Source organism: Oryctolagus cuniculus, chromosome 7 (assembly GCF_051225735.1).
Source record: "Oryctolagus cuniculus isolate XC-2025 breed Fujian yellow rabbit chromosome 7, ASM5122573v1, whole genome shotgun sequence".
NCBI classification, from domain to species: domain Eukaryota; kingdom Metazoa; phylum Chordata; class Mammalia; order Lagomorpha; family Leporidae; genus Oryctolagus; species Oryctolagus cuniculus.
The window spans coordinates 84,572,191-84,590,009 of NC_142873.1; the positions used below are offsets into that span (position 1 = coordinate 84,572,191).

At 45.9% G+C, this 17,819-nt stretch overlaps 1 long non-coding RNA gene across 1 annotated transcript; it reads right to left on the bottom strand.

Moving 5' to 3' along the window:
- Nucleotides 1–10,802: 10,802 nt before the first annotated feature.
- LOC127493424 (uncharacterized) lies at nt 10,803–13,895 on the bottom strand. The gene is made up of 3 exons (XR_016236732.1): nt 12,856–13,895; nt 12,503–12,660; nt 10,803–11,802 (listed from the first exon to the last, which is right to left on the bottom strand). It is a non-coding gene; the product is annotated as an uncharacterized LOC127493424 (long non-coding RNA).
- Nucleotides 13,896–17,819: the final 3,924 nt, after the last annotated feature.

Sequence of the window (17,819 nt, forward strand, 5' to 3'; positions counted from 1 at the left end):
CAAGCCCTAACTATTCCAGTATCACTCAAAAGTCCAAGTCCAAAGTCTCATGTGAGATTCAAGACAGATTCCTTCAACTGTGAGCCCCTGTAAAATAAAAAAAAAAAAAAAAACAGTTTCAGGGGCCGGCTCTGTGGTGCAGTGGGTTAAAGCCCTGGCCTGAAGCACCGGCATCCCATATAGGCACTGGTTCTAGTCCTGGCTGCTCCTCTTCCGATCCAGCTCTCTGCTATGGCCTGGGAAAGCAGTGGAAGATGGCCCAAGTCCTTGGGCCCCTGCACCCACATGGGAGACCCAGAAGAAGCTCCTGGCTCCTGGCTTCGGATCTGCGCAGCTCCAGCCATTGCAGGCATCTGGGGAGTGAACCAGCGGATGGAAGACCTCTCTCTCTGTCTCTACCTCTCTCTGTAACTCTGTCTTAAAAAAAAAAAACGAGTTACATTAATCCCAAGATATGATGACAAGACAAGCATGAGATAAACATTTTTTTCTTTGTTCTTTCTTTATTTTTTAAGAGTTATGTATGTATTTATTTGAAAGGCAGTGGTAAAGGGGCTAGCATTGTGGCGTTGCGTTTAAAGCCACTGCCTGTGATGCCGGAATCCTATGTGGGCGCCAGTTTGTGTCCCAGCTGCTCTGCTTCTGCTCTGCCTCCCTATTAATGTGCCTGGGAAAGCAGAGAAGGATGGCCCAAGTGCTTGAGCCCCTGCACCCACGTGGGAGACACAAAGGAAGCTCCTGACTCCTGGCTTCTGGCTTCCACCTGGCCCAGCCCCAGCCTCTACAGCTATTTGGGGAGTGAACCAGCTGATGGAAAATTCTCATTCTCTCTCTCTCTCTCTAACTCTATCTTACAAATAAATAAAATAAATCTTTTTAAAAAAAGAGAGATCAAGAAAGGAAAAAAGAAAGGCAGAGCTACAGAGAAAGAAAGAGAGACAGAGAGAGAGAGAAAGATCTTCCATTCACTGGTTCCCTGAATGGCCACAATGGCTGAGGCTTGGCCAGACCAAAGTCAGGAGCCAGGAGCTTCCTCCAGATCTCCCACATGGGTGCAGGGGCCCAAGCACTTGGGCCATCTTCCACTGCTCTCCCAGGCACATTAGGAGGGAGGTGGATTGGAAGTAGAGCAGCCAGGACTCAAACTGGCACCCATAATGGATGCCAGCATTGCAGGCAGCTGCTTTACCCCACAGTTCTGGCCCCAGGGTAAACATTTTTATTCCAAGAGCGAAAGAGGCTACGTGAAAAGAGTAATTAGCCTAAAGGAAAATGAAATCCAGTAGGACACACATTAATTTCTAAGATTCCCTATCTAGCACCCTGAACACACTGTGGCAGGGGAAGGGTCCCCAAGGCTTCGGACAGCTCTGTTCCTGTAGCTTTGCTGGTTGCAGCTTAGCCAGCTGCTCCCTGGGGCTGCACATGAGTGTGTATATCTTCCCAAGGTTGATGTAGCAGTGGCTGTTTTCTCTCCCTCTCTGGGGTCTCCACTCGGCTTCACTCCCACAACTCAGTACGCATCACCTCCCACCCCCAGGGGCTTCCTGCAGTGGCTTCAACCCTGTAACAACAGTGTTCCTGTCTTCTCGGGCCTACCTTTGAATCTTGGAGGAAGTTGTCATGACCTTGTAACTCTTGCATTTTGTGCACCTCAAAAATCAACCTCACAAGGATGACACCAGGGCCGACCCTCTGGAATCCTGTCTGTAGCAGCTGAGGAGTCCCTTGCAAGCAAGTCAGCTCTGAGCACATGGGACACCCTGGAGCTCTTCTCTGAAACAATTTTTCCCTGTGAGATTTCTGAGTTGTCCTCAAGTCATCTTTCCTATCATCCTGATGCAAAGCACTGGGCCTCTTTTTATCTGACCAAGTCTCTAGCAAGCAGCATGGCTGAATCCTTGCCTCCCAAACACGCTTTCTTAGTTCTCTCCTGGCAAGCCTATGAATTTTCCAAATCTTTCTCCTCTGCCCCTTTTTGGTTACTGTACAACTGGCCAAAAGTAATACCAGTAGTACCCAGGCCACAATCTTGCTGTGTCAAAATTTCCTCCACCAAATAGAGCAGTCCATCATCTTTAAGCTTTGCCTTGTGTAAAGTCTTAGGAGATGGACACAATGCAACCAAGTTCTTTGCCACTGTGTAATAGGGATGGCTTTTAGTTCAATTGCAGGTAGAAGGGTCATTTGCATTTGAGACCTCATAGCATGGTCTCTACTATCTATTCCTCTGAGCCCTCACCAGAATTCCCCATAACATTCCATTTACAGCATTCTAGGCTTTTTCAAGTCTTCTTTTCCAATATCTTTCAACCTCTTTCCATTTACTGACTCCAAAGTGACTTCAACGTTTTCAGATACGGCTATAAGAACATCCCCATTCCTTGGTACTAATTTTCTGTTAGTCAACTTTGCATCGCTATAATGAAATACCTGATACAGGCTACTCATGAAGAAAGAAAAGGCTAATTTTGACATAGTTTAGGGAGTCTAAGAGCACAGCACCTGCATCAGTTCCCTTCTGGGGAAGGCTTCATGGCAGATGAGTGGATGACAGTGGTGGGGGTATATGTTGGGGCAAGCCATCACATTTTGATCCAGAAATAGAGAGTGGGGTTCCAAAAACCCTATCAAGGGCATGCCTCCATTGACCTATAACCCTGCTGCTTAAAGGTGTGTACCACCTCCTAACACCACTCCTCTGAAAACCAAGTTCCCAACACATACTATGTTCAAACCATACCATTTCCTAAACCAGGGGTCACAAAATATGCATGTGAACCCCATCAGATGTAATGCCTCAATCCAGCACAAACTATGTGGTAAACTTTTTTTTTCTCTGTGACTCAGTGTTTGTGTCTCTGAGATTTGGGCTCAAGGATCTACAAATTATACTAGTTCATGTTGGAATGCAAGGTGACTTCTATTCTGCAATGTGTTTGCTCACCTTTCCCCCAAATCCCACTCCTATTCTCCCCTTTCTGCTTCTCAACACCACCACATTCGTGTGCACAAGGCAGAAAATGGGGCATAGTGTTCTCAGGCAGAATAGATAAAAATGACACAACACTTCGGTCATTGCAATAAATCAAATTTGTGTTTGAATATCTCTCCCTCTTAAACCTTGTCACCCCAAGTTTCTCAACCTTATTGAGCCCCATTGTCTCCTCTAGCCAGTTGGCTGATGATGATGTGAGACACCTTTGAGGTACCAGAGATGAAGATGTCTAGAAAGTTCCGTCACAGAGTGGGTCCACATGAAAATCTGGAGTCCTCTCTTCCTACAGTGCTCACACCATCTTTCTAGCTTCTACTCATTGCTCCAAGGTAGGACTTACTTCTTTCTCTGTCTACCTACCCCATGGCCACCAGGAGTTCCGTTTGGACTGAGGTAAATCTACGTCACCACAGTTACCCCTGGTGCCAGTAAAAGGTGCTTGTTAACAGTCTGTTGAATAAATATTCAAATGTTCCTTTTCTTCCTCACTTAGAGTCTCACTGGAGGTGGTTAAGATCTTGCCCTCAGAGCTTCTCTCTTGAGGGGTTTATTTCCAGGGCTTGCTTTCTTTCTTTTTTAAGGATTTATTTATTTGAGAGGCAGAGTTACAGACAGAGAAGGGGAGGTCTTCCATCCTTCCATCCACTGCTTCACTGCCTAAGGGGCCACAACGGCCAAAGCTGGGCCAATCTGAAGCCAGGAGCCAGGAGCTTTTTCCAGGCCTCCCACGTGGGTGCAGGGGCCCAAGCAGTTGGGACATCCTCCTCTGCTTTCCCAGGGAGCTGGATCAGAAGCGGAGCAGCCAGGTCTCAAACCTGCGCCCATATGGGAAACCCAGCACCACAGAGGAAGATTTAACCTGCTGTGCCACAGTCCCAGCCCCTCTAGGCCTTCCAACATTGTATTTCCCAGTTACCACTCATTCTGAATTCTTTCCTCATTTGTGCTACTGTCCCTCCCCGACTTTGTTTGGAGGAGGCTGGTCACTAGTCTTCTCTAGAGTTCCAGCCCTTGGCGAGCTTGAACTCCATTGTCACCCAGACCCTGTTTGTCCAAGGCCAGGAGAGGGCCTCTGTAGCTGAAAGGGTAGGCACCAGGGGCCTGATCCCCACTGTGAAACCTTAGCACGTGGGCTTAAACTGACCAAATTCCATCTCCTTACCTGTGAACACCCTGTTCTCCCTATGGGATCTCGTGTCAAAATACACATGAATCTGCTGCCTACACCATGGAGTGCACAGCAAAGATTCTAAGAGCAAATTACACTTCCCCTAGAATGCCATGTGAATCTTTCACCACTCAAATGAACCCTAGACCAAATGATTTATCGAGATCATTCTTATGTGGTTGAAAACTGAAGGGCGGGTCCCTCATTACCAGAGCCTGACTCTCTCGCTGGGCCCCTTGCCCAGGACCACCCACCCAAACCTCCACAGGGGACATGCCCAGGCACACTCAGCTCACTGTCCAACTCCTCCCTCCCCTTTTGCATCAACAGATCCCACAAAATCACTCCCTAAATAGTTCATGCATACCCTCCTTGCCTGAAAGAGGTTTGCATTCTGTGCAAAGAAAATTACTTGGACCATTGCTACAGAGGGACCACACCAGCCCCTCCCCCGCAGGGACCTCCTCTTCCTTCCCGCCTTCTCCCTCATCCCCTTCTCCAGAGCCCTCTTGCCCCACCCTCCACAGTTCTGTAAGTCAGACATGAAGTTTTGAGTTGAAAATTATCTTTTCACCTCTGTAGCAACATTACTTGCTAAACATAAAATGTAAGCATTTTCTGTAGCCAGCACTGTGGTACACACATGGTTAATCTACTCTACTTCCAACTCAGGTTCCTGCTACTGTGCCTGAGAGGGCAGCAGAAGATGGCCCAAATACTTGAGCCAATGTTACCCACCTGGGAGACCAGGAGGGAGTTCCTGGCTCCTGGCTTTGACCTGTTGGGGCCATTTGGGGAGTGAACCAGCAGATCTTCTTTTTTGATATCTCTCCATCTCCTCCTCTCTTGTTGTTGCTCTGTCTTTCAAATAAGTAAATCTTGAAAAAATAATTTCAACTTTTTCTGAGCTCAGCCACTCTTAAAAGTGATTTGCATGACTTTCACCAGTACATTCCAAAGAATCTCAGTACTGGTTTCCTCAGCGTTTTTGCTGATCCTGCCTATGTCTATGGCTCTTCCCATGGGAAGCTGTAGAACAGAATTAGAAAGGAGGTCAGGCTCTGGAGGGGAAGTGCTGGGCTCTCTGCCCAGCTCCGCCCCTCACTGGCTGGATCAACCTGAGCAAGGCATGAAGCTCTCTGTGCCTTGGTGTCCTCACCTATAAATGGGAACAGTAATAATAGTAGCAGTGACAGTGCCCTCTTCGTAGAGTTGTGGTGATGAAAAGGTTTAATCCATGGAAGGCACTGTGTCTGACACACAGTAAATGCTTAATAAAGATTAGTTATGATTTGCATTTGGGGGAAAATCATTGTTCCTTCCTCTTTGGGTCCTAGTGAAAAGTAAATGAGTTGGCTATGTATCAAGTGCTAAGCAAGTTCTTGGCAAAAAATAAATAAATGTTCAGTGAAAGTAAGCTCTCCCCTCCCCTAAAGGCATGCCCTGCCCCCAACTCTGCCTATTCAATCCCTCCCCAACCTGAGCCCAACCTGGGCTCATCTTCCCCTTCCAGGAAGCCTTTCCTGATTAACACAACTGAAAGAAAGCTTTCTCCTCCAGACTTCTCAAAAGCCTTATATTATCAGTGGTTCACACATGGAATCTATTATCCTCTGTCCTGCAACATAATAATGTGTGCACGTGCCATCTCTGCAATTTAGCTAGAAACCCAGGGGACAAAGTCAGGATTAAAATCATACAATTCTTGCCCATCATAAGTCCTTACTAGATAGTTGATGAAGTTCTGAATTCAATCATCTAAAGAAAAGGTAAGACTTAGGAGGGCGCCTTTTTTATTCAAGCCTCTGTCCATTCCGATGTTTACAACTTCCTTTCCCTTGGGCAGGACAGCACCATAAACCCCAGCTCAGTCATTTCTGAGCCAAGGTAGAGAACAATCAAATACATAAAATAAAACCTAGGAGTATCTGTCCTATACAGCCCAGGAGGTGGGAGCATCAGCACAAAAAGTTATTTAAGGTACGAGTGCAAAAAGAAAGAAAAATCAGAAAGTTCTTTTAGTGAAAATGGAGAAATTGCAAACAGTTCTAAACCCTTGAACTTAGGAAAATACTCCCTCAGCAAGCAACTCTGTTTAGGGGAAGCCTAAAGTTGTTCTTTTTGCTTTCATTTTCAAGTGGCTGTTTGCAGGAGTGGGGAACTAAGACATTAAAAAGCTGGTTTGGGAACTGGCCAGGACCCTCAGCGTTGTGTGTGTGCCTCTTTCCAACGTGGCCTGCAGAGGTCTTTCTTGGCCATACTATGAGTAGCAGAAGAAAACCAGCAAAGCCCACATCAGTTCAGGCCAAGGATGGTTATTATGGCCCAAGGTGTGGGGGAGAGAAGGTTAGAGTGAGGCTACTGGCTAAAGTCAGGTTCAGGGGTCACCAAGGGAATTCACTCAGCCCCATCTATCTCCTGTCTTCCTTTCACCTCTCACTCGAACCTTCCCTCTGCAGTCATCACAGAAAAGTGAGAAACTCCCCCTATGTATCCTTCAGCCCTGGATTGCCTTGAGCAGTGTCCAGGACAACCTTCTGGCCCTTCTGGGATATCACCTTCCCAGACGGAATCCTCCCAGACACAGGTCCAGGACATGGGATTCTGATGTAGGCTTTTTTCCATGGACCCAAGGCCCAAGGAGCTACCCTCAGGTGCCAAAGCACAGCTGCCCAAGCCCATCCTTTGACCACCTCCAAGTGCTGCTCTGATGCAGGTAGTCATTGTGGTGGGCACAGGTACAGAGGAACAGGGGCAGAGAGAGAGGCTTTCCTTTTGCTGTTCTCCATGAGTGAGTGAGTGGCAGAGGCTGGCTAACAACAAAATTCCTTCTTCTTTTTTTTAGATTTTATTTATTGGTTTGAGAAGCAGAGTTATAGACAGAGAGAGGGAGAGACAGAGAGAAAGGTCTTCCATCTGCTGGTTCAATCCCCAAATGGCTCCAACAGCTGGAGCTGGGCCAATATGAAGCCAGGAGCCAGGAGCTTCTTCTGGGTCTCCCACATGGGTGCAGGGGCCCAAACACTTGGGCCATTTTTCACTGCTTTCCCAGATCATAGCAGAGAGCTGGACTGGAAGCAGAGCACCAGGACATGAACTGGGAGCCCATGGAGGATGCCAGCGCCACAGGCAGAGGCTTAGCCTACCACACCACAGCGCCAGCCCCAAAATTCCTTCTTGCTCTAAGTATTGGATTATGCTTTCTCCCAAACAGCTTTCAGCTGCTCCATCTTCTACATTAACTCTGGCCCAGGAATTCCAACCCTGGAGTTGTGCACATAAATTCCCCAGGGCCTCAGCCTAGACCCCCCAGTACGCTGGATAATTACTTAGTGGAATAGATCAGACTCACATTAAGAATTTTGCCAATTGAAGGGCATGTGAATGATCTACCTTCATACAGTTGTATGTGCTGACTTATTAATCCATTATTTAAGTGTTCCATAATCTGAAAACTTCCTTGCTTGGTTAAGCGGTAAGACTTTCCAGTTAAAGACAATCACTATAGTCCCAACACCCACTATGTTCCTAATTAGCTCTGTAATTAAATTACCAATTAAAGAGAGCTGAAAAAAAACCTCCTCATTGGATAAAGTAAAATGTCCTTAATTATGATGTTGTATCCTCTATGAACAGAAGTAGAAATATATATACGCACACACTCACACTCGAGAAATTAAATATATATGTACCCATCTATAAATGTCATCTTTTCATAGACTTTTCCATACCAGAGCTTCACACTCCAGCTACTTGCCAGAGTTGTGACTCTCCATGGTTTTTTTTTAAGAGGGTGGGAGGGAGAGAAAAGGGACGAAACAAGACTTTATTGGTTTAAACTTGCCTCATGAAACTAATGATATTGCTCAAATTTATAGGGCCTGATGCAAAAGGGAATTGTTGAGGCTACTTCCAAATGAGAGCAATAGAATAAAAAGGGTATAAACTGTCATGTCATTATTGGAAGGACTAGCTTCTGCTGCCTGTGAACCCTGCTTTCTCTCACACAAAAGCAGTTCGGATGGTCTATAAGATACATTTGATTTTGAGGAGTCCCTGGCTGTTGAGCTTTAATGGGTCTGGAGGCTGGACTCTGCTAAGCCTCATGTGGTGCTCGTGTTTTCCTGATGCATAAACCCAAGAGAGGGAATGAAAACAGATATGAACAGGAAGGAAAGAACTTCCCTTTCTTCTGTATTTACATTTTTCCCTGAGGTTGCAGAATCACTACTGTGTTAATTAAGTTCGCAACTACACACACTAAATCAAGAAATACCCTCCCCTCCAAAAAAATAGAAACAAACCCAAGAGCAACCACCTCTTGCAGCAAAACAGAGTTGCCAGGGTTGCCCATGGCATAGAATGAAGTCATACACAGCCCCACTGTTCAGGCATTCCAAATACTGAACGTGCCAAGTAAATCACTTCTTAATTATTGGGGGTTTAATTCATTTTCTCAAATCTCCTCTGCCTTTCCCCTGCCCATAGCCCCTTCCAAGTCATTTTATGTATCTGTGCATTTCAGCTCATTCGTTTGCAAGTCTCAAAGCTAGATCTTGTGTTGTGTACTTCAATCATGGCAAAAGGAATTTAGCACAAACATTCCAAAGGAAATTCTAGTAGGGTGATGAAATTTAGTGTGGAAATTTTTATCTCAAAGGGGAGTTGGGTTTGGGAAAGTTCTTATTAAGCAGCAATTTTCCATGGACAAAAATTGAACTCTTGTCACTGCTACTGTAAGTTTAATAAAAGCCACATTTATAAGTGTCCTCTATGTGTGCATTGTATGTGTTTATAGTATGAAACAAATTCTAGAAACAGAGTCCTGAGACTTCAGGGCTCTTACTATCTTATGGTTGGTGCATAGCAGATCATAAAGTGCAAATGGACTTTCCTTCTTCCCTATTAAAAAGAGAGAGAGAGTCCAGCTACATCTTGGTGCTTTCGTGGTGAAAACTCTCAACATCTCTAAAGAAGATTTAGGACAACTGTGCATTCATAGTTTGTAGCTGAAGTGCAGTCCATGTTTCTATTGGCCAGCACTTCTCTCTCCTCAGTTCTTAAAAATGAGGGAGAATTGAGGCTTCCATTTTATAAATGAGGAACCTTAAACTATCAGCAGCTTCCATAAACAGCCACAGAAAATGCCGGGGTGTCAGGGTAAACCTAAAGATAAGAGCAGCACCAAGGTCTGGACCCCCCAAATCTGATCGTCTGGTTGCTGAGAAGTCTGCTAAAGCCATTGCTCAAATTTCTTTAGAAAGTCAGTCCTCATCACCCAGGAGAGACAGCACATCTCCCCTAGCACGTGACATTCTGTTTTTGGCTGAGAAAGCCGTACCCTACATCACACAGCTCTGCCGCAGGACCTCTCTCTACTGAATACTCTCGCTTCCCACGTGAGCTGCCATATGTCTTACCCTTCATAAGAAGTTGGGTGTGAATCCATTTTTATTTTAGCAAGGACTCTGATTCTGCTCGTCATTAATCTTCCCCCTTTGTCTCATCCCTCATCTCTTGCCAAGTGACTTCTCAAGTACTCACTGAACTTATTTTAAAGGACAAAGCATTGCTATACTACCACTGTTCACAGACGCCATAAGAAAGGAAGGAAATGGCTGGAGCATATCTTTGTGTAATGAGAAATTTATGGACAGGCTTTTACATTTTAGTAAATGCCTTTCACTATAGGGAAACTATTAAAGACACATAGTGAAAATTGCTCTAGTGGTCTCTAGGTAGACACTGGGGCGGGGATTCTCAAATGTTAGTATCCTTCCAGAATTTCAGGAGGATAGGGACTTTGTTGAAAAGACGAAATCCCAAGCCGCGTCCCCTTTCAACCCAGACAACTCCTGGAGTCCAGGAATCTCCATTTTTGAGAGTTCTCCAAGTATTTCTGATGCAGGTGGTCCCTAGACCACACCTGGAAACACCCTGACCCAGTGCATGTTTATCCACATCACAGAGATAATTTGCAGCCTGGTTTGGGAGAGCCTGGCTTCAGGATGTTGGAATGCTAAGAGGTCAGGAGGAAGGGCTGGGGTTGAGACACAGGGGCCCGAGATGTCAAAGGTCACCTGCCCACTTCTTTTCTGAGTCGATGGAATAACTTAGGTTGTCTTGCTTTCAAGACTTCCAGACTTACCCATGAGCAAAAGAAAGAATGGCCTGTGTGAATTCTTTCTGTGACTCTGCCCGAGTTCCTTAACAGTGAGAGGCCTGTGTGCTCCCGGGAGTCGCCTGCTCTTTGTGTTGCTGTGTTTTCTTCTCCCCTCCCATGTCAGTAGTCGGCCTATGGGAAGCAGTCTTCTTGTTCTGAATCACATTTTCAGTGTGTGCCATAACTAATCTGGACTTTGAAACTCAAATGGGACCGCATGACTTGCAACCTGAATGTGATCTTTTTTTTTTCAATAACTGGAGCTCTTAATATCTCATTTTGCTTAATGACCTAAGACATGGATCCACAAGGATTACTGTTTCTCCCCCATTCAATCCACACACACAGAGTAGAATTCATATACCCTGACGCTCATTTTTCTCCTATAAATAATTAATTCTACATTTAAAAACACGTTAAGACGTTTTATTTCTTAATCAACTAATTTGACTGGGAAACAAAGATGCCTTTTATTCACATGTTCTTTGAGTCGTGTTAGTGTAGTAAAAGTTCCCCACAAGATTTGGCCTTCGCTCACAAGTTCTGTGGCTGCCAATTAGTTTCCAGGGTCGCTATTTTACAAAAATGCTTCTCACTTTTTCAAAATGTAATTGAATGTCTGTTCATCACAGAGTTGCTTGTGTTCAAGCCCAGGGTGTTAAACATTTTTCGGGTTGACTTGGGTCAGCTTTGAAAAATTTCAGACAGTGAAACCTGAGCAGGGGCTCCATGCTATAGTGTGTTCCTCACAGCCTGTTAAGTATTAAGTGGATATTTAAAATGGAGTTGTTATACCTCTCGACTGACTTAAAGTGAGCCATACAGTTTACAAGACTATTAATTAAATGAGACGATTGCATGGGATGCACACGTATTTTCATCATCATTCACATTGGCCCAGCCTTGCCCTTTAATTTTCAGACTAATTAAAGTAACACATTTACTGCAGATGGCGGATGGCTGCGTTGCTGCATAGATGCTAGCTCTGATGAAAGTGGAATGGTGCATTTTTCTCTTTCAGGCCAGGAAAGGAGTGGAAGAAGAAAGAATTCGCTTGGGTGGACCTGACTCCATTCCATTCACAGCTCCCTATTTGTCCCACCCTGGATCAAGTTTTTAATTTAACAAGACTGCATTTTGGGGGAAGTTTTCAACCCCATCTGTTTGGGGCCACAATGTGCCCCACCTGGTGGTGTAACTGATTTTTGAATTAACTGAGCTTTATTTCAGTACAATAGGGCAATTGTTTCATTGCTTTTAAGCACTAGGATTCTTGGAATCTGATGGGCAAAAAAATAAATCAGACTGCAACGTGCAGCTCTCTGAGCTGCTAATTGCATCTGACCCATTATCCTCCACAGCCCTGGTTCCAACTTTGACACGGCTGACTTGGAGTTTGAAATGTCGTTGGAAGGGCCGCTTTTGCAGGTCATCATACTGCAGTAAGTTCGTCCCTGGAACACTTTCTGAGGCCTGGAAAACAGAAGAAACTGATATGAGCAATTATCCCAGGATTGTGCAGCTGCTGGCATTTGGGGCTGGCGGACACAGCCACTGGCTCCTTCTCCCTCCAGCATAACCCTGGGTGGGGAGTGGGAGCAGGGAGGGTGATGGGCAGCCCTAGAGAAGTGTCAAACCACCATGTGTTCATCGCCACCAGAGCAAGCGCCGCTGGAGGCAGCGTCCCTCTTGCCACCCACCTCCCGCCTTTAAAAGCACGTAGCATTGGCAGGTAGCAGTTTTCCTTCCTTTACGGCTTTATCCTCCTCACAGGAGCTGTGCCCGCCACCCATAAAGCCTCTGAAGAGAGCACAGGGTTTATAAAGATTCACTTTCTTTGCAAAGTACCTCCCTGCCTGGGAGGCTCACCCAAAAGCTATAGCTGTGTTGCTCCCCGCTGGCTTCTCCCCAAGGGCCTGAGCACTGCCTTCAGCTCCACCCCCTGCAAGCACAGCGCTGTCCCAGAGGGGGCCCACCCTAGTACTGAACAGCGACTTTAAAAATAGAGCCAGCGAGAGTGCTTTTAAGGCATGGAGGTGGGTCCTGAGAAGAGAAAAGGGAGAAACCCGCGAGGTGCAGGTGAGGGAGGGACAGGGTGATTTCCAATTCAGGGAGAATCCTGGGGGCTCCCACGCAAGTGCAGCTGGGAAAAGGACCTAGATCCAAGGCCTACCTCTCTAGATGGGAAGAAAACGGGTCTTGGAAAGGCAGGGCTGCGGGACTCCCAGGAGGCAGGGCTACCAACAGCTCAGGACCACCTATGCGGGAACGGACCCAAGTGCCAAGGTCCCCATCACATTGGAATCCTCTGCTCCCAAGGCAGCAGTCACTCTGGGTGGGAGACACAGCAGTTCAAGCCCCGGCTTTGTTATATAACTCTTCTGCCTTGGTTTACAAAACTCTCAAATGGGGCAATAACAAGTAGCAACCACAAAAAAAGCATTGCTGGATTCCACACCCAAGCCTGGTGTGTAATAAACATTTGACAAATTCCAGGTTTGATCATTAGCATGCGGTCAGTCTTACCCTCTTGTTTGCTGAAAAAAGTCCAGGCTTGCTCAAAGTCCAGGCTTCAACCAGCAATATCAGGGCAGCACACGTGGAGGGAGGCCTGGCTTCCGGCGGATTAAGTTGCTAACTCTACAAAGCCTACCCTTGGTGCAGCAGACAAGAGAGCTACACCTGGGAGAGGGCAAAGGCACTAGCATCCCACGTGCCTCATCCTATGCACCATTGATCTTCGTAGGTGCAGCCTTGCAGAGCTTACTGCCCTTTCGGGGTTTCTGCTCCATTCCTTGCCAGGAGACATCACTTGGGCATCTTGGTCATACTGGGGCAGGACCCCTGCCCCCACTCTACTTTGACCTTACCCTAAAGATGAAGTCCACCTTAATCATGCTGTTTGCTGGTGTAATGGTTAATTTTCTGAGCCAACTTGACTGAGATAAGGAAGGCTCAGATAGCTTGTGAATCATTATTTCTGGGTGTGTCTGTGAAGAGGTCTCAGGAAGAAGTTAGCAGTTTAGTTGGTGGATTGAGTACGGCAGATGGCCCTCAGCAAGGTGGGTGAACACCATCCGACCCATCAAGGGCCTAAACAGAACAGGAAGGTGGAAGAAAGGAGAGCTCTCTCTATCTGAGCTGGGACACTCATCTTCTCCCAGAACTTTCAGAACATTCCCAGACTTCAGAACGCCTGGTTCTGGGCCCTTTGGACTCAACGTCAGCCCAGGTTCTCAGGCCCTCATGTGGACTGAGATTGACATCATTGGCATCCCTGGTTCTTCAGCTTGCACACGGCAGATCCTGGGACTCCTCGGCCTCCATCTTCACGCGAGCCGATCTCTCCAATAAGTCTCCTTCCTTACACTGACAAGTGTGTCCCATTGATTGTGTTTCACAGGAGAACCTGCAGAATACAGCTAGAGTGGACTCTGGTTCCTTTTCTCAGTGAGAACTCAGAAGACAATGTTTGTGTGAGGATTTAATTATAGCTCCCATGTGTATTTTAAAAAGGTGTAAGGCAACAACTTTGGCAGTACTGCAACAATCATCCCACCCATGTTCTCAGCTCAGAGATGTAGAAATGTACTGTTTGGGCCAGGTCTACACTGCACCTGGATCTCTATATTTGACAGTAAACAGAAGCACATGGAGTTATTAATTAGCATTTATGAGTTCATTAGCATTCATAAGTAATGTCAACACAAGATGATGAACTAAGCGAGATTGTTTGGGAAGGGGAGATGAAGGAGAAAACTTCTCCCTCTGCCTGGATTCACATAAATGTTACTTCCCCAGCCTCGACCCCCACCCAGGAGTCAGAAGAAACAAACACAAACACACAGGCCAAGCCAGTCAATTCCCTGTACGTGAGGGTGGCCTCTCCTGAGTTTCTGGTTCCCATTACTAAGCTACTTCATATTGAGTGGATTTGAGACTTGGTTTAAAGAAAACATACAGTAGCAATACAACCATCCAGGGTGGCCGCATGTGATTCTTTTTCATGAAATTTTCAAGTTAAAAGGAAATTCAGAGATCATTATATCATCCCCCCACACTTTAGGTAAGGAAACCTAGGTCATTTAGTTAATAGCAGAACTGGACCCAGCAGCTTCACTTCTCTACCTCTTTTCCTGTGACTCAAAAGGGATAGCACAGATACATCTGATTTCATGCTAAAAAGTCCATTCTGGGTCCAGTGTTCTCATTTCATTAAATAGTCATTTTTCTCCACCAAGAAGGCACACTTGTTTTATTCTGTCTGCCAACTCTTGGGAACCAGGCATCACTCACTTTCCCTTTGAGTCAATATTTCAGCCCACCTCCACAAGAATCAGTGTCAGCTGATGTCTGTACTTGAGTCTCTTCTGTGCAGCATAGCCCAGTCGATCACTGTGTGAACAACCGGGCTTATCATGGAAACAGGAAGGAGATCACATGAATCCAACACGCAGGAGATTGAAAGAGGCTTTAGGGAGGAAAGAAGGAAGGAGAATGGAGATCAAGTGAAGGAGGGGATAGAGATATGACTAGAAAAATTAGAAAGACCTAGAGGATTATCACTTCCCAGTTCTTCCATCCATTTAGAAATCTGGCCGTTTTATGCAGATCTTCGACATTTGAATTAAATTTAACAGTGGTTTTAATAGGTTAAAAATACCTTTTAAAGCTTTTCCCACATTTAATCTATACCAGGTGTTTTGCCAAAAAGAAACCACTCACAAAGCAAGAGTCCCACAATTTCAGTTGTAATACTTACTCTCCAAGTACTTACTTGTTTTACATAGTCTTTGCTACATTACATTTTTATCTAACTTTTAGAGGGTACCCTGAACCTCTCAATTATGATGGTTTCAAACTTCACTTTCAGTCGCGGAGCGTCATTCCAAGGCTCTGTGTGCAATGTGTAGGTTGACACTTTGGCCCACGTTCAAGCAACATCCAGCATTATGTCTATGCAGACTAGATGTGAAATGAGGGAAGACCAAGTACTAACCCAGGTTACAAACCGTTCTGGTTTCGGTGTATTGTCTGGACCCCTAATTAGGAACAGCTGACCCGAGTGGCACATCCCTACTGACATAACTTTTCAGTAATACCACATTTCTGCAAACAAGCACAGTTTCCACCCTAGTAGACTGGTTGCCATTCTCAAAGTCATTGATGGTTTTTTTTGTTTGTTTGTTTGTTTTTTGTTTTTTGTTTTTTGTTTTTTTTTTTTTTTTTTGACAGGCAGAGTGGACAGTGAGGGAGAGAGACAGAGAGAAAGGTCTTCCTTTGCCGTTGGTTCACCCTCCAATGGCCACCGCGGCCGGCGCACTGCAGCCGGCGCACCACGCTGATCCGAAGGCAGGAGCCAGGTGCTTCTCCTGGTCTCCCATGGGGTGCAGGGCCCAAGCACTTGGGCCATCCTCCACTGCCTTCCCGGGCCACAGCAGAGAGCTGGCCCGGAAGAGGGGCAACTGGGACAGAATCCAGCGCCCCGACCTGGACTAGAACCCGGTGTGCTGGCGCCGCAAGGCGGAGGATTAGCCTAGTGAGCTGCAGCACCGGCCAATGGGTATTCTAATCTATCAGTACATGTTTTGCATGGTTATTAGTGAGGGAAAAAAAATAAGAAGCTGAAAGCTATTCCTATTTCATATTTGATTGACCATTAGATTCTACCTGAACTTCAATGTTGGCTTTTAGCTTGGTCAGGATCTTGTTGCCAAAGTAGTTTGCAGGTCTGCTTATCTTCTTTTTTTTTTTAATGATTTATTTATTTATTTGAAAGTCAAGTTACACAGAGAGAGGAGAGGCAGAGAGAGAGAGAGAGAAAGGTCTTCCATCCGATGGTTCACTACCCAAATGGCTGCAATGGCCGGAGCTGTGTTGATCTGAAGCCAGGAGCCAGAAGCTTCTTCCGGGTCTCCCACGTGGGTGCAGGGGACCAAGGACTTGGCCATCTTCTACTGCTTCCCCGGGCCATAGCGGAGAGCTGGACAGGAAGTGGAGCAGCCAGGTCTCGAACCGGTGCTCATATGGGATGCCAGCGCTTCAGGCCAGGGCATTAACCCACGGCGCCACATTGCCAGCCCCAAACTTATCTTCTAATGAGTGTACTTCAAAAAAGTTCATAGGAAAATGGAATTAAGCAATAAGTTTATTTTCATGCAAAAAAATTGAAATCCATGCATAGTTTTTTCATAATATTCATTTTCCCTGAATTTTCTTTTTTTTTTTTTCCCTGACAGGCAGAGTTAGACAGTGAGAGATAGACAGAAAGAAAGGTCTTCCTTCCATTGGTTCACCCCCCAAATGGCCACTATGGCTGGCGGGCTGTGCCGATCCTAAGCCAGGAGCCAGGTGCTTCCTCCTGGTCTCCCATGTGGGTGCACTCGGGCCATCCTCCACTGCCATCCTAGGCCACAGCAGAGAGCTGGACTGGTAGAGGAGCAACCGGGACAGAATCTGGTGCCCCAACCGGGACTAGAACCCAGAGTGTCGGCGCTGCAGGCAGAGGATTAGCCTAGTGAGCCACGGCGCTGGCCCCTGAATTTTTTAAAGAGTCCTCAAACATGCTAGTTTTTCCTGATTTATTTTTCCTTTTTTGACCACCAGTTCATCACCAGTTTGCATACTGCATAATCCTTAGAGTACATTGCCTTTGTTAAATTCCCTTGGGATGCTGAAATCTTGGATTTTGTGGATAGGGTTATGTATAACCTTGTGTGGATCCTCTGTCTTCAGAATTATCATGAGTAAATTCTTATTTGACTCAGAAAAGTGTCCCATGATGAGAAAGACTTTCTGAGTACCATCGACATATTTGCTTTCCGTGGACTGTATGTACCCTGGTCTCCCTCACAAGGCTCAGCCTAGGCATCACCTCCTCCTGGAGTTTTCCTTTACTGTCCCTTCCCTTCCACTGCACAAGCCTTCATTCCTCTACGCTCACCTCTACCACTGCAGTTACCAGAGTGTTTCTAATCATTTAGTTAAGTGTCTTTTCCCTTCACTTGACTGGGAATTTGTTCAAGGAAAATGCTATGTTTTATATCTTTTAGTCATTTTCTTGTCCCTGTACCAAGAACAAACCCTAATACACAGTAGATGGTTAATAAGTGTCCAATGGTTGGTGAATAGTCTTCAAACACTATGAAAAGGCTATGGAATGATAGTAAATGCCATCCTGCAGCCTAACCTGGTATAAATGGAAGAACTAATTTTGAACCAAATGAAGAGAGAGCATAAAAGGCAAAAAGGCGGAGCCACTAAGAGCAGGAATATCTGTCCCCACCAGACACAGCCCCTTCCACCATAGCTGAGGTCAACTATATTGGCAAATGGTCTCAGCATTGTGACTGCTATCAGTATCTCCATCTTCTCATGACCACTTTAGATTCCCTCTACCCTCAGCTGGCATCACTTCGGGTCTGAGTGATACACCTTGCATGACCCAAACCCTTATCCTTGAGGTTTCTGTGCCACTTAACTTATTCTCA